We start from the raw sequence: 16,792 nt of genomic DNA, 5'->3' as shown, positions 1-16,792 counted from the left end.
TCCATGACATCGCACTGCATTCATTAAAATAAAATATCACAATTATCTTATTTTTAAAAAACTTTCACAAACGCGCAAATCACACCTGACCACGTACTAGCGAAGACAGACGAAATAGCAACACTGTAATATGGTAGTCAAACTAGATATAGATGGCACCACTGTACTACCCAAATTGCCAACAACAATCAACTGAAATTAGTTCGTATTTACTTTGTGGCTCGCTTAAACCAAATAAATTTACTTAAACCTTATAATATTTTTTAAATGATCATATTTGTGTAAGTAAATAAAAGATTATAAGCACTATATAGAATGGAATATGAATTAACATGAATAAGATGCGTAACTGTATCTGACATAAAAGTAGTAGATTGGTGATTCTGATTGACGGGTGATGTTCTTCATTTCATTTTTGTAGTGGTGCCAGCATGAATTACAACTGTCAAGTGCAACCTTGTGCCGGCCCACCTATAGCTGTAGTACCCATCATTCATGGGACAATCACATAGCATGTGAATGATTACATTTTTGTCCACTTACATTGTTCCCCAGATTCTGAGGCACATTCTCCCTGTGAGCGGCTAGTCGTGATGTACTCGCTTCCTTGCTGTCTGAGACCCTTTGTAGTTTCATATTACTTTGCATTGTTGCTGATATTGATTTGATCTCTTCCTTCCAGTGTTAAAGAAAGCCAAGTATCGGGTTAATGTTTAAAAAATATTGACACCCAGCCTTCAAAACATTGCCAAAACAATCTCTGTAGTGACCCTCTTTTCAGTCTATAGAGCTAGTTACTGGTTCTTGAACTTTCACCTGACTGCCACTGATATTTACCTTATTTTTCACTATATCGAAAAAAGGTATAGAACAAAAATTCCCCATGAGCTTTTTTGTTGCTGTTGTTGTTGTAAAACTGACTGTAGGAGATACATAGAGTTTTATTATTTAGACCCCTTGTGAAGCACTCCCTCCTGGTGAAATTTTTGGACAACTATATCTAAGACCTTACTTGACCTTTTTTGGAAACTGCAATACCAAATTTCATTAAAATCCACCCATCCATTTTCCCCTGAAGCTGTAACAGACTCAGACAGACAAATATTAAACTGAACTCGACCTATGTCATTACTAGGATGTCACTATTCTTGTCAGAATACAATATTAAGAGACTGGAATGTCACAGTTAAAAGCAATGCTATCATATGAAATGCTCGATCAAATGAAAAAGCGCACATTTTCTCACTTTTAACTAACAGTACTACACTGCCGTTCTAACAGTGCTAAGGTCCAGAGCTGGAATGACCAAGCTGCAGATGGCTGTGAATACTCCTCTGCCATATCCTGTAAGTTTGCATACTGCTCATTCCCATCAGTGCTTCAGAGTAGGGTTCGAATTGCTGGAATACTATGATGAGCCAGTGTGTCACCAATAATTATTAGAAACTTTATGAACCAGAGGAATGGCATGCTAAAAAATAAAGTTATCTAACGCCCCTGCTACTTCCCGCCAATATTCAGGCAGATTGTTTTACTCAGGACGCAGCAGTAGTCCCATCTTTCGGAGATGAGTGGCAGCAGAAGAGCCAAAGCACATCACAACAAGCAATGGTCAATGTAATGTTATTGTTGGTCAATTTTATAAGCTTTCTATATTGTAGTGCTTCACATTTAGTTTTCTTCCAACTCTGTGATATTAGGGCATCTTATGTAAAGCGAGTCCTCCTTTCTTTCATGACTCCCTCTTGTCTTATTCAAGCGATCTTTCCTTAACGTTTTTTTCTCATTTTTATAATAATATTCACAATTTCTCTTATCGATATGGACCGATGATCATGAGTTTTCACACCTTAAGACAATCATGACAAAAACCATTGCCACTTAACATGATTGAACAACATTTCCTTGTTAGCAATGCTTGGTGTTGATATGGACTAAGCAGCAAAAGTGCAAATTCAGGAATTATATTATCATAATAGTCAGTACGGTAAAATTGTACAAGACATAAATAATCGTAAATTGTATTGCCTATAACTTTTGCTATGTAGTACTTTTCCATAAGACCAATAGCATATTTATTATTTATTTACATAGTTTATGCCTACATTGGAGCACTTAAAGCAAACCCAAATACATTTATGTTAACAAAGAATTAACTGAAGATTTAGCTTGCATCATCTTCCTTTCCCAAAACCTCTTCATTCTGGCTGACCTGGCTGCCCTTTCTTCATAAGATATGACATATTGTTTGTATTGTACAGTTTTTAATGACAATCTTATTTGTTTGTTCTTGAGAATCCGTTTTTCTTCTCTATTTTCAATTTGCTTCAATAGCATAGGTGTATACAAATTAAATTTTAGGCATCTTCCCCTAAACTACCACTCCATCCAGCGTGAATAAAATCATTCATAGCCTAGACAAAGCGTGGAAGAAACACAATAAATATTATCTTAGGAACTTGGAATGTACGATCTCTCAACATTTGTGGTAAGCTAGAGAACTTAAAAAAGGAGATGGCTAAACACGACATAGACATATTAGGAGTGAGTGAAATAAAGTGGCCTGAGAAGGGGGACTTTTGGAGTGATAACTTTAGAATTATATAGTCTGTAGAAAAAGGAAGCCATGCAGGTGTAGGAATAGTATTAAGTAAAAATGTAGGTGTACGAGTTCAGAGCTATGTACAATACAGTCATAGAATAATTATGGTGAGAATAGAAAATGAACCAGTTGACATGATAATAATACAGGTGTACATGCCAACAACGAATCATTCAGACGAAGAAGTGGACCAGGTATATAATCAGTTAGAGGAGTTGATGGATACTATTAACGACAACGAGAATCTCATTTTTCTTGGAGACTGGAACGCTTCTGTTGGTGAAGGAGAAGATGGGAAGACTGTAGGACAATATGGTCTTGGAGTAAGAAATGACAGAGGACAACTACTAATAGACTTTTGTAAAGCAAAAGGACTAGTAATTACAAACACCTTGTTCAAACAACCCAAGAGAAGAAGGTATACCTGGACAGCACCTGGAGATAAAGCGAGATACCAAATAGATTATATTGTGGTAAGGGAAAAATACCGTAACCAAGTCAAACAATGCAAAAGTTATCCAGGAGCTGATGTAGCGAGTGACCACAACCTAGTATTGTTAAAATCTGATTTAAGACTAAGAAAAATATTGCAGATATAATGTCAGGAAACTAAAACAAGACAGAATCAAGGAAAACTATCAAACACTGGTAAAACAGAACGTCGCAGAAAAACCCAATGGTACAATAAATGAGAAATGGATGGGCCTTAAACACTCTATCTTAGAAGCTGCAAATCAGGTAATAGGGAAAACGACGAAACAAGCACGAGAACCATGGGTTACAGATTATGTGCTTGAACTTATGGAGGAAAGGAGAAAATTTAAAAACTCAAAGAGTGAAGAAGGAATCAGAAACTATAAAAGACTCCAAAACCTAGTGAACAGAGAAGCAAAGAAGGCTAAGGAAGAATATATAATGAGACAATGCAAAGAAATAGAAGAATAGAGAAAGGAAACACGGAAACTGGTTATGAATTAAGAAACAATTTAGAACAGTCACTGGCCGTAGTAACAGCATATTAGGTGAAAATGGGAAACTGTTGTCTGAGAGCAAAGAAGTGGTAGAAAGATGGAAGCGATACATAGAAACATTATATGAAGATCCTACTGACATAAATGACTTTGAAAATGAAGACAACATAACAAGTGATCAACTGGGACCCTCTTTAACAAAAGAAGAATATCTTAAGGCTGTGAAAGAATTGAAACCTAATAAAGCGCCAGCATGCGATGAAATAACTGGAGAAATGATACAGACTTGATGATGAAACACACTGCTATATTTTAAAACTGATTACGGAAATATATGAAACCGGGGAAATTCCAGAAGATTTTATAAAGTCTCTCATAATCCCTATACCAAAGAAACCTGGAACTCTAAAATGTGAAGAACATCACACCTTGAGTCTGTTGGCGCACATGTCAAAAATATTGACAAGAATAATACATAACCGAATAAGCAATAAAACTGAACCACATTTGGCTGAAGATCAGTTTGGATTTTGATGAAATAGAGGCATATGAGAAGCTATTCTAACATTACGACAGGTTATAGACAAAATGCTAGTCGTTAGAAAACCTTTGTTTATTGCATTCGTGGATTTAGAAAAAGCTTTTGATAATGTGAACTGGAATATGTTAATGAAGATTATGACTAGTGTTGGTCTAGATTTTAGAGATAGATGAATAGTATATGAACTCTATAACAATGAAAGAGGCATCATAAACAGAAATGGTGAAGTATGGGAGGCTTATATAAAGAAAGGAGTACGGCAGGGATGTAATTTGTCACCAGTGCTGTTCAACCTGTATATTGAGAAAGGCATTGAGGAATCTAAAGAGGATATGGAAGGGATAAAGATAAATGGAGTAGAAATCAAAATGATAAGATTTGCTGATGACATAGTTGTCATAGAAGAGAACGAAGAGAAACTACAAAGTGCATTAATAAGAATGAATAAGATATTGAGAGATAAGTATAACATGAAAATTAATACAAAAAAGACCGAAATTATGGTATGCAACCGCCAGCATATTGCAGTTGACATCAGAATTAATGATATACAACTAAGGCAAGTAAATGTCTTTACCTACTTAGGAAGTAAAATCACTCCAGATGGCAAAAGTTCACTCGACATAAAGAGCAGAATTTCCCAAGCAAAGATTGCTTTTTACAAGAAAAGGATACTACTTACATCAAGGAATTTAAATGTGGAGACAAAGAAGAGATTTATTAAGTGCTTTGTCTGGAGTGTGGCCTTGTATGGTTCAGAAACGTGGACTATTAGTGCAGGTGATAAGAAACGCCTGGAAGCATTTGAGATGTGGTGCTGGAGGAGGTTGGAAAAGATCTCATGGACAGCAAAACTCACCAATGAAGTAGTTCTTAGACGAATAGGTGAAAAAAGATCCTTTTTAGCAACAATAAGAAAGAGAAGAGACCAATTAATTGGACATCTCTATAGGCACAATGGTTTCATAGTTAATGTCATGGAAGGAATGATTCAAGGTAAAAGAGGAAGAGGAAGACCTAGACTGCAATATTCAAGACAGATCAGAGATGATGTAGGAACAGGCTCATATGTGGAAATGAAGAGATTAGCGGATTACGGAGAAGAGTGGAGAAGACGAATTGCTGCCAACGAATCTTAGGATTGAGAATTGAGGAGAAGATAGCCCAGACCAGGGATGGCAAAGCTTTACCAACTAGCATGTCATCTTGTTTATTACTTTTTAGCCGGCCCCGCGGTGTAGGGGTAGCATGCCTCCCTCTCATCCGGAGGCCCCGGGTTCAATTCCCGGCCAGGTCAGGGATTGTTACCTGCATCTGAGGGCTGGTTCGAGGTCCACTCGGCCTACATGATTGCAATTGAGGAGCTATCTGACGGTGAGATGGTGGCCCCGGTCTCAAAAGCCAAGAATAATGGCCGAGAGGATCCATCGTGCTGACCACATGACACCTCATAATCTGCAGGCCTTTGGGCTGAGCAGCGGTCGCTCAGTAGGTTTGGCCCTTCGGGGCTGTTGTGCCATGGGGTTTGGTTTGGTTATTACTTGTCTAGTGTGCCATCAGTTAATTTCTTTTAAAATCATCATGAAACCCATCATCTTGACTTCACTTAGGTATTAGACTGCATGACATATAAAACCATTCGACTGAATGTTTCATGATTTTTATTTTGCAAACATCACTGAAAATTACATTTAAAAAAAACAGATAAATTTTAAGAATAAGGTATGTTTTTGCTTTAACCTAATTAAATTAGTAAAATATATGGCCATAGAATTAATTGAGGCATACTTCTTTATTAAATCAAATGTTAAAATATACTATGTTGCTAGATCGTTAACCTATTTATTACATGTTAAAAACATTAAAATAAGGTATATTAGTATGTTGTCTGACATGCCACAGAAGTCGTGTTCGCGTGTCACCTAGTGGCACGTATGTCATAGGTTCGCCATCCTTGGCCTAGACTGTAATGCCTTATTCCCCAGCGTTACATACTGATTTCCATTAATTTCTGTTCACCCATTTTCTTGTGGCTCGCCGGGGTGAGTGGCTCAGATGGTTGCAGTGTTGGCTTTCTGATCCCAACTTGGCAGGTTCGATCCTGGCTCAGTCTGGTGGTATTAGGGGATGCCCAAATACGTCAGCCTTGTCCAAGTAGATTTACTGGCATGTAAAAGAACTCCTGCGGGACTAAATTCAGGCACCTCGGTATTTCCAAAAACCGTAAAAGTCGTTAATGGGACATAAAACCAATAACATTATTATTATTATTATTATTATTATTATTATTATTATTATTATTATTATTATTATTATTATTATTATTATGGCTCAGTGGTGATATGAAGTGAGCAACAAAAATTGAAATTCAAGAATATCTCCATTATCATAACTGAAATGGTAAAAATGTGTACGACATAAATGATAGAAAATTTAATTCTATTATATGAGGGCAGTGCCATAAGTTTTTAGCAGAGTGTGAGAAAAAAATTTTATTTGCGAAACAACAATTACAACTTTTCAAGATACTCTCCATTAGCACGTATACATTTTTCCATTCTCTGAAACCACTTAGAAAACGTTTCAGTCCAAGCTTCATTCGGGATCTCACTTAGTGCACTCTCGTACGCTGCAATGGCCTCTTCATCTGACGAAAACCGCTGCCCATGTATTTTTTCCTTGGTCTTAGGGAACAGAAAGAAGTCACATGGGGCCAGGTCAGGTGAATAGGGGGGATGAGGTAACACTCGCACTTTTTCCCTTTCCAAAAACTCCATTGTTCTGGCAGCCCTGTGTGCAGATGCATTGTTGTGATGCAGCAGAAGGTGCCCACTCTTGGACTTTGGGTGCTGTGACATCCAAGTGGCGAGGACTTTGGGAAGACAGTCATTTACATACCATTCAGCATTGACTGTAAGACGTGTGTCCAAGGTCCCAGAGGTGAGATACCCCATTTTCGTAAAAAAAAAAAAAAAAAAAAGTTGCCACCATCTTCTTTCCGGAACTCTGACTTCGTTGAACTTTTGTGGGTGGTTCGTTCCCTGGAAAGCACCACACAGAAGACTGTCTCTTCGTTTCAGGGTCATAATGGTAGACCCATGTTTCATCACCTGTGACGATGTTGTAGGTGTCTTCGGACTGTCCTCCATTGAATTTTTCTAGCATGAAATGACACCAGTCCACTCCCTCCTCTTTTTGGCTTTCTGTTAGGGAATGGGACACCCAATGGGCACATCTCTTGGTAAGGCCTAAATAATCGTGAACGATGGTCTGCGCTGCTCTTGACCCAATATTTAAGGTCCCTTCAATGTCACAAAATGTAAGATGTGGATCTGCTTTGATCATTTCCCCTCACAGCATCAATGTTTTCTTGAGTCACAGCTGTTGCTGGGCGACTGGGATGAGGTTCATCTTCAATTGACTGCCAACCCCTTGAAAACTCGCGAAACCAATTTCCAACTGTGGCTCTAGAAGAGCAGTCTCACCAAAAACGCGCAGCAAAGAAGAATGGCATTCTTCGGCACTTAATTTCTTTTTATAACCATAAAAAATCATTGCTCAAAAATTGCGGCGCGACAGATCCATCTTGCACCGTGTGCTACTCAGCACTGCCTGTGCTTTCTTCCCTCGCTGTGGAGGAACTACCGCTAGGAGGGGTTGCGCGCGCATGTTCCAAGGTCGAAAAAACATTGCTCTTTCAAATGTAAATAATCCCATTGTCCTCAGAATTATGGTTTACATGCTGCTAAAAACTTTCGGCATAACCTTCGTAACTTTAGTTAAGCAGTATTTATCGATAGGACCAATAATAACATAGATTTTTGAGAAAAAAATGTAGGCCTTCCCTTAAACTACCATTTCACTTATTGTGAATAAAATTATTTATAGCCTAGATTATAGTGCCTTATTTCCCGACTTTACATACTGATCTTCATTAAATTCTCTTCAGCCTTATCTCATGTTGTGGAGAATCTTTTGTTCTTTTTGCTCTATCTTAGTGAGTCCACGTTTCTGAGAATAGGGCATTCTGATTCATAAATATACCAGCTTGACGACAGAGTTATAATGATGAATTTTGGTATTTATAGATAAGCACCTTTTGTTATATATGTTCTGGGTGGTTTGGAAAGCCACCTCCATTTTGTTTTGCTGTGGCCAGTAAGGCCTCTGTATCTAGGTTGTTTGATCGTATCCACTCTTCAAGGTATTTAAAGTTATGCACACTGTTTATTGTTCCATATTTGATGTTTAGTTGGGTCTTATTGCCTTTGATGTTCGTTTTTTTTTTTTTTACAATTTGCATTACGTCGCACCAACACATAGGTCTTACAACGACGATGGCGTAGGAAAGGGCTAGGAGTGGGAAGGAAGCAGCTGTGGCCTCAGCCCCAGCATTTGCCTGGTATGAAAATGGGAAACCACAGAAAACCATTTACAAGGCTGCCGACAATGGGGTTTGACCCCACTATCTCACGAATGCAAGTTCACAGCTGCATGACCGTGACTGCTCGGCCAACTCTCGCAGTTTGTTGTTGTTGTTGTTGTTATTATTATTATTATTATTATTATTATTATTATTATTATTATTATTATTATTATTTTCTTGTCTGAAATTGCCAGTTGTTGCTAGCATCTTGAACTACAGAGTGGCTGCAAAATACGGAGCAAATGTTTGAATGTGTTTAATTATGAGATTATGCAGGTGAATTACACTCATTTGTATTTTGTGAGTGTGTTATTTTGCTTCTGCATCCATCTTTTGTTGATGTGTATTGTCAGAGAAAATGGCAGAAGTGAGACTGTCTTTGGGGAAATGAGTGCAATGTGCTTAATTGTATCCTGTGTTGAAAAATGCTTCCAAGGTTAGGTGTCAGATGACTCGATGATGATGATGATGATGATGATGATGATGATGATACAGTTGCACAGCACTTATTAAACACACTGAATTCCTTACATATATCAAGTCACAATGGAACCAGAAAGTAACAAAATCAATCTTTTTGGATGTCACTGAACACAACAGATTTCAACAACAAAATACAGGCAATAAAGCTAATTGTGAAAGAAGAAAAACACACACACCCCCCTCCATCCCTGACACAGTAGATTAATTCGTAAGCAAAGAAAAAACACAAGAAAAAAAGACACACTTGAAAGCAACATGTACATATTCCTCAATTTCATGAACAAGAACAGGTACAAAATAGTCAAAATGTTCAAAAAGCAAGATTTAAATCTAGCTTTCAGAATGAACAATATGCTACAAAGAGACATTAACAAATGCAACCTAAACAAAAAATATATTTTTTCCAAATCAGGAGTTTGACATCATATGCCAAGAATAAACAAAATGCAATTTTCACACTGAATACAAAGAACACAAAAATGCAGTTGGATATAATCAGCATTCAGCCTTCCGAGGACACATGCCAGCTCTTGCCATTTCATAGACATAAATGCAGATCTTAAAATTTTATACATCAAAATTAAAAGCAAATCATTAAACATAAAGGAGGCAGTAGAAATTCACATTGCCAATATATATATATAAATTTCAGTAAAGCACCATTGATACTATTTTTATTTAGATCTTAATTAATCCCACTGGAGGTTCCTCTGAGACAAAATACGTCTGGAATGTGGGTAAGGTTATACTTATCTGTACTAAATTCTTTCACTTTAGGCAGCAGCCTGCCAACTAAGACTGTACTGCAGGCTGTTATTTTATCATTATAGATAAAGTCATACAGTGTTCTCTCTAATTAATTTTTATGCAATAAGTTCTTCAAAAAACCATTATCATACTTTCATTTTCTAATACATGTTAAGATAGTCATATACCACCTCCCTTTATCAGCTGAACAGAGATTCCCTCCCTCCGTCTTCCCATAACTCCCCTACAGGCATGTCAGTGTTAGCAAGCCACTGTCGAAACCATTGACCTGAAATCAGTCCAAGCTTACACACTGGGGATAACAGATGTGTGGACATGTTTAATTTAAGTACAGAGAACTTTCTCAATTCTATTAATGTCTTTAATGGACTTCAGCAGTCATATAATATATCACACTTTTTCATAGCATCACCCATTTACAAGTTTATGCAACATAAACAATATTATATATACATATGCTGTATATGCATATTTATAAGTGATTTCACATTTCACAAATTTGATAGAATCTGAGGTTCTTGTAGAACAAAACATGTTATTCAGTTATTAATGTATTATTTTTTAGGTATGTTTAGAACGTTTGTTATAAGTGTTATATTTTGTCCTCTGACAGACTGAAAAACTTAAATGTTATACTAATGTGGGATTAGCAGTTTTTAATGCATTCCTCAAGCATACAGATGTTCACTGGTAAATTTTAAAAGTAGGGATACCAGATCCATAAGAGACCATATCATAACCAACTTTGAAATCAGCAAATCTGTATGGAATCTACAGATGATCCAGGAAATTTTTGACAATGGTGACCACTATGTGATCTGCAGGGAACAAAATATTATGAGGCACAAAGATCTAAGACAGAGGGAATGAAATCTGTCTACAGATGGATAATGGTGGATATGGCCGCTTCCTTCCCATTCCTAGGCCTGTCCTATCCCATCGTCGCCATAAGACCTATCTATGTCGGTGCGAAGTAAAACAAATAACGATAAGGGTGGAAGAGATTTGAGATAAGAATAGTATATAACAGTATGTAGACATGATCACTGATGGGTAAAAAAATGGAGGAAATGGGTTCAACATACTGAGAATAGTGGCATACAGAAGTACTGTAGTTACTGTAATAGAAATGACTTGGGAACGTTCTATTATAACACTGTGCTAGTAAGGAAAAAAAAAATACTTGGATAGGCTTGGTAAGACAGTAAGGAAACCTTTCTGAAGTTTAAATTTTAAAAAAGAGGGGAAAGAGAACTGGATTGTGCTTTAGAAAAAACAGATGAACACATTGTAAATCCTTGGAAATCACTGGGTGGAGGGAAAAATATATTCATTGTAAAAGTAAAGATTTCTGATGAAATTTTAAATGAGGATAATGATAATAATATAATTATTTTTGAGGAAATGCTGAACTGCAACATCATAAACCACCTATAAAAATGACGAGCAAAGCCATCTCTGTACAGGCCTTGACACTTGGAGGGAAGGAAGGTAATGGCTTCCACTATGTGTATTCTCGGCACTGGGCGGGATTAAGTTGTTATCTCCATGCCCAGCCACCTTTGCCTCCAGGAATTAAATCTGGAAATCTTTTTTGGTGTTGGCTGAATGAACCTCAAGACTATGTGCTGCCCCAGAAGTAAAAATTTTGTGTCTAAATTTTTTGACTTCCTGGCAGGAAAGCAAACCCATGTCCTTGATGGTTAACGGAACACACATTTACTGCCTCAGCTAGGCAGTTCCTGTAGAAGCGACAATGCAGGGATAAAATGGCTTCGTATGATTAACATGATTAGTGTGAGATATGGGTAAGTTACCTGTCAGTTGTATGAGAAGTGTAATTGCAACAGTCCACAAATAAGGACACAAAGTACAACAACAACTTTGAAGCATTCATTAATTATACCATGTAAAATGTTTTAGGCACTTTAGAAAGGACAGTACAGTAGTGTTCGCATTATATTTTATTTAAAAACTGGGACGTTTCATTAATACCTCTCTGTCTGTTGCACTCATTCCTGCAGCTTGTCCACAAATAGCGCAAGGTTCATGGGTTCTGACTGAATTGAGACTACCGGTACCTTAAAAACAGCAATTATTTACGCTACATAAAAACAAGTCCAGCCTTCTCAATTCGTCAATTCTATACTGGTCATTTTGGATTATTCCCTCTGCGCCACTGTGGAACTTGCTTCTAGAACCTTCCAGAAACACAAGAATTCACATAAGATTTCACTCGATTTTTAAGTGTGCAACACAAGTTCAACCGTTAATCCAAGACTTTGTCATCAAGTGACTTTAAATGACATCACAATGCTTTTATACTTCTGTTAATTTTAATTTGTTCTAGCCACATTTATTGTAACATTGTATAAGGTTTTTACTTTTATATCATTCCATTACCATCCCATCCCCCCTTTTCATCCACATCATTTTATTTTAGATTGTCTTTGCTTGCATTCTTGGCTAGGCTGATGATGGTCCTAAAAACGGACCGAAACTAGTACCTATAATGTTTTAACAAACGTTAAATGATTTTAAGTATTCAGAAGGTGGAACAAAATTGTACTCATTTTTAAGTTAAGTCTTAACTCAATACGGAGCCCTACCGTGAAGTTTATTACTTTAAATGAGGTGTCATAGAAGTTATCATAACTGTCGAAGTCTTGAATTGAAATAAGGCCTTCATTTTCAAGTTCTTAACACTGTTGTCTCACAAATGTTGTGAGAAACCATTCAGCTTCTCTAAAATTAAATTTGTCCAACAATTTGTTGATTTCACTTTTAACTTCAGCAGTGGCGGCGCGTGACTTTTACAGTAAGGGAAACGCACATCGTAAGCTAAGAAGATATATATAGTAAAATAAATACATTAACTCACATTGTCTTGTGCTATTTGAAAGTTCATTCCATTCGCCTCTCCTCCTCGACGAATTCTTCTATGACAAGGCTGTAGAATTCTTCTTCATTCTTTGATGACTTCAATTTCAGTAATGTCTTCTCAGTTGACAGTAGAGACAAGTTCGAGAGTCTCTGTTGTCCCTGTGTGTTTCTGCAGTAGGTGCAGATTCTCCAAAGTGCCGAAAATGAACGTTCGGCACTAGCACTGGACACTGGGATAGTTGAAATCAATGCACATTACTTAAACAGTTCAGAAATGGCAGAAGATGACAATCCACTACTTTTTAAATAAAACAAAAGTTTTAGAACTCCCATCGTAAGATACTCATCGGAGGAATAAGCTATGCTGAGCTCGCTTCTGAGATGGGCGAAGTCAAAATGCTGACCGTAACTTTGTTTCTAAGAAAAGAATGCTGCTTCAGGAAAACTTTTCTTTGTGTTCTTTTGATCAACTAACTGTAAAAATGTTAATTTCTCTAGTGCTTGGAATCAAAATTCTAGTTGGGTATGTATATTGTCATATATCTCACAATATATGCAACGGTAGTGTGAATTTATGTCTCAGGTTTCATTTTGACATAGCCTCTTCTTTGGCAGCTCGTAACTCTCTTGACATTTGTTCTGTACTCTTTCAAATTCATTTCTTTTTCCTTGAATGATACTTTTTGTTTCCTCTACTTTGGCAATACAGAAATTAACATCCAGTGCTTTTATTTGAAGAATTTCAAAGAGAGAATTGGTTAAGCAAAATATCTTGCTGAAAACTAATAAAATGAAATTGAACTGAGATTCCGAGAGAACACTGTTAAAACTTTGAACTTCGTGATACGTTTGACTATCCCATTACTCTGGATTATAAGGATATTCTCAAACAACTGAACTAATTCTTACTTTTTGTTCACGAACTGTTTCAACAAGTCTTCTGTTGTAATTCCATCGTGTTGGACACACTTTAGGAAATCTTTTTCTTCCCCCCCCCCCCATCTTCCTCCCCTCTAGACCTTCCACATATAACATTTTATATCTCCTTCTCACAAGACTAACGTCTTTTACCACTGACTGATTTCATATTCGTCAGTGTTAAAATTTTATCAGGTATAAATTACATACCAAGTGATTCAAATAAGTTCTCTACACTCTGGTTGATGCACAGCACGTGTGAGTGTTTTAAATGACTCTTTACTCTGGAAGCCTATCAGAGCCTTCTATTGAACGGATGCACAAAGACTACATATTGAAGAACCTTCTTTTATTCTTTGAATTGTGAGAGACTACATGCTTACTTCAATGTGTCACTGCGACGGATTTAATTATTATGCCGTTGCTCTTCTGTTATGGCGATTTACCTTAACACATGGTGTGAATGGACAGTTATAGATTTTTAATGAACATATTTCAATATGTATCCACAATACTTTTGATTATTATGTCTTTGCTTATATATTTGTGATTCATTTTATGGCTGATGATGACATTATATATGTTGAAACCAGTCCCCAAGTTGAATAAAAGGTATTTGTAACATCAACACGTAATTGGTATTGAAAAGGTTGAACCTAATAGATATCTTATATTTTAGCAGTTCTCTTCGTCGAATTAAAAAGGAAAGCGGCCAAGCTACTCATAGTCATGAAGAATATTTTACATTCCTTTATATTAGAAGTTGTCTGTGTAAGGACAAGGTTCAGTCCGTGAGCAAAACAATGTATGAATATAGCGTTGGGGTATTTGTCTTTAACTCTTTTCTGTAAACCACTGAGGCCTCATGACATCACTGCAGCTCCATAGTAACATTGAGCAACTAGTTTAGAACCACTGTTGAACTCATCCATTGTGTGGAACACATGATTTGCAAGAGCAGGAGCACTGCGATCGGTGATTACGTCGGTAAATCCAAGAAATCACTCCTGTATTTCTCCATCAGCAGACATGTACCCAACAACAGTTGAAAGTTGGGAATGGCCAGAAATATTAGTAGTTTCATCAATAATAATTGCCACGAATGGTGACTGTGATATTTCATTCTTTATTTCGGTCAATAACACACTGGCTACTCCGTCAATTAAATGATTTTGTACTTGATGTGAAAGACCTATGAACACCGTTGCTTTCTGCAAATGATTTGGCAGTGTGTCGTCATACTTGCTCAGCAGTGTTATGAGTTCTATGTAATTTCCACGATTTAAGGAACTTTTATCTTCTGCATGCGCTCTGAAAGAAAGTTCTTGTCTTGCAAGATACATTACAACATCAGTCAGTCGTTGTATCGCCTTTCTATTCTGTTTTACCTACTCGTTATATTTTATTATCTCCAGTTTACGCTGCTGATCGAGTTGCAAATCTCTTCTGGTCGTTCCGAAAGTTGTTAACAGAATTTCAGCTCAGATATGTGTTTGTGATTGCTGATGATGCTGGGATGCTTTAAGCAAATTATTCATGTCATCGAAGCCTACACTTTTCCACACACACTTTTTATTTGAAAATAGAACGCAAGGCCAACAGTAGAGTTTTGATGTTTTTTGACAAGCACATAACCAGCCTATATTTCCATACTGCTCTGTATTAAAGTGTCAAACACAAAGTTTCGTTTTAATTTTTACACCTGGTAAATCGGGCATTGGTCTGCCACCAGAAATTACATTACTCTTCTCTTGAAAAGCCCTCGAACTCATGCCCTGGATTAAGAAAGATTCTAATACGCATCCACACACCCCTCCGCTCTTCTCACTCGCGCCGACAGTTGTCATGCTTCAGAGACTCAAAGCAGGGAATGAGCACAGTGAATGCATTCCCTTCTAAGGCAGCAGAATCACAGTACTTCCTTTAATTTACATGTGTGCACGTAAATTTGGTGTAATTTTCACAAATAACGCAAAGTAAATTAAGTGGTGCAACTTACTGTAAGATATTTCACTTCAGTTGAAAACACAAGCACAATTAAACCCTTTTCTCACAAGTTTTATCACATACAAATACTCTTAAACGGAATGAGTCGTGAGATGCATTCACTTGGGCGGAGCTTCCCGAACCCAAGCGAATAATTACGAAGGGACCAGAGTGAAGCCATGTTCGAGTCTGGCAGGCCACTTGCCTAACGAATGGCTTTAATAGCACATCCTTGCATAGCTCTTGGAGACAGACGTATGTTTGCAACTCTCAACTGCCCATGCATCACTGTCACGTTAAAATAAAGTTAGTTATACGTTATATAAAACGACACAAAATTTAAAATAAATACTGGCTGCAATAACATGCATAATTTTTTTTTTTTTGTGTGTAATAATTTTTAAGGGAATGACTCATTCCCTTCATTCCATGGAATAACCGCCCCTGAACTTCAGTAATTAATTGTAATGTCTTACTTTTCAATGCATTTGATGGTGTTGGAAAACAGTTTTAGCCGACTGGCAACAAAATTAGAAGAATAAAAGAAAGTGGATTTTCAAAGAACTTTCTAAGGGTGACAAACCATTTTTCAAGGGAAAGAGGATTTCATTGCAGGAAATATATCAATAGTTCTCTGAACTGCTGGCTAAAGAAACAACCAACTTGTCTTGCTGTGTCGTAAAGCCTTTTTATATTTTGTTTGTTTTAATTCATAAAATGATTTCAGGGCTTGAACACGCACAGAATATATGTGCAAGTATCGATAGTTTATCTTTATAATTGAGTGGATATCAACAGTTTGAACAGCATTGTATTCTGGGTATGCTGGGCACCCAGTACCAGTCAAATCATATGTTGGTTTTTTGTTGCATCTTGTAATACAAATTATTTTTCCTTGTCTCTTCCTCCCACCAAAATTTGTGTTTGTGTTGTCTATGGTCGTGGTGACCTTTTTTTTTTCTTTTTTTTTTTTTTCTGAAGTTCAGACTTTTCTTAAAACCTGCAACACATAGCAGACAAGTACATCTGAGGTTTCTCCACTTAGATGTACCAACTCCAAAACTTTCACCATCATGCCTTTTTCAGCATGAAAATATGTCATGATCAGGGGTATTAATTTCACATCCAGGTGTTAGATGCATCTGTCAACACTGAAATAAAATGAGTTTCAGTTCACTAATAAGTTGTTGTTTTGCATAAGGTGCAATGAATGA

The 16,792-nt window shown here is 36.9% G+C and overlaps 1 protein-coding gene across 5 annotated transcripts in view; it reads left to right on the top strand.

Moving 5' to 3' along the window:
• Positions 1-16,792, top strand: part of vir (VIR_N domain-containing protein) — a 439,345-nt gene that overhangs the window by 191,777 nt on the left and 230,776 nt on the right. The window lies entirely within an intron of this gene.

The sequence above is a fragment of the Anabrus simplex genome, chromosome 3 (genome assembly GCF_040414725.1).
Source record: "Anabrus simplex isolate iqAnaSimp1 chromosome 3, ASM4041472v1, whole genome shotgun sequence".
Taxonomy (NCBI): domain Eukaryota; kingdom Metazoa; phylum Arthropoda; class Insecta; order Orthoptera; family Tettigoniidae; genus Anabrus; species Anabrus simplex.
The sequence above is the reverse complement of the archived record's forward strand: the minus strand, read 5'-3'. Positions and strand labels throughout refer to the sequence as shown.